This window comes from Anomalospiza imberbis, chromosome 3 (assembly GCF_031753505.1).
Source record: "Anomalospiza imberbis isolate Cuckoo-Finch-1a 21T00152 chromosome 3, ASM3175350v1, whole genome shotgun sequence".
Lineage (NCBI taxonomy): Eukaryota > Metazoa > Chordata > Aves > Passeriformes > Viduidae > Anomalospiza > Anomalospiza imberbis.
Genome location: NC_089683.1, coordinates 47,984,620 through 47,985,050, shown reverse-complemented (window position 1 = coordinate 47,985,050; position 431 = coordinate 47,984,620).

Genomic DNA, 431 nt, shown 5'->3' with positions numbered 1-431 from the left:
GCTGATTTTACCTTTTTTGTAATTTTATCTTTATTAAAAAAAAAAAAATCGCATGTGGTTGTCTTTTGTCCATCATTGACCTACAAAGAGGAAAAACTGTATAAATTAGGCAGATTGTCTGTGAGTACCTAGTGACTTTAAATGGACAGCTGGCAAACAGGTAACTTGAACTGTGCTGCTTTCATTGACTCCACACATTCCAGCGGTTCCTAGGTGAGGTGCAAACACGTGTATGGGTATAGTGAGATTTGAACAGGCTGAATAAATGGGTGAAGAGATGCTGGAATAACATCATTGTATGAACTTGCATTTTAATGTGAGTTTTAAAACTCTGCAGTCACATGCCTTGTACTGTCCAAGAACCTTTCTCACCATCAGAATCTACCTAAAATATTATTCATTTGCTGTTCATGAAATCACTATATGATCGT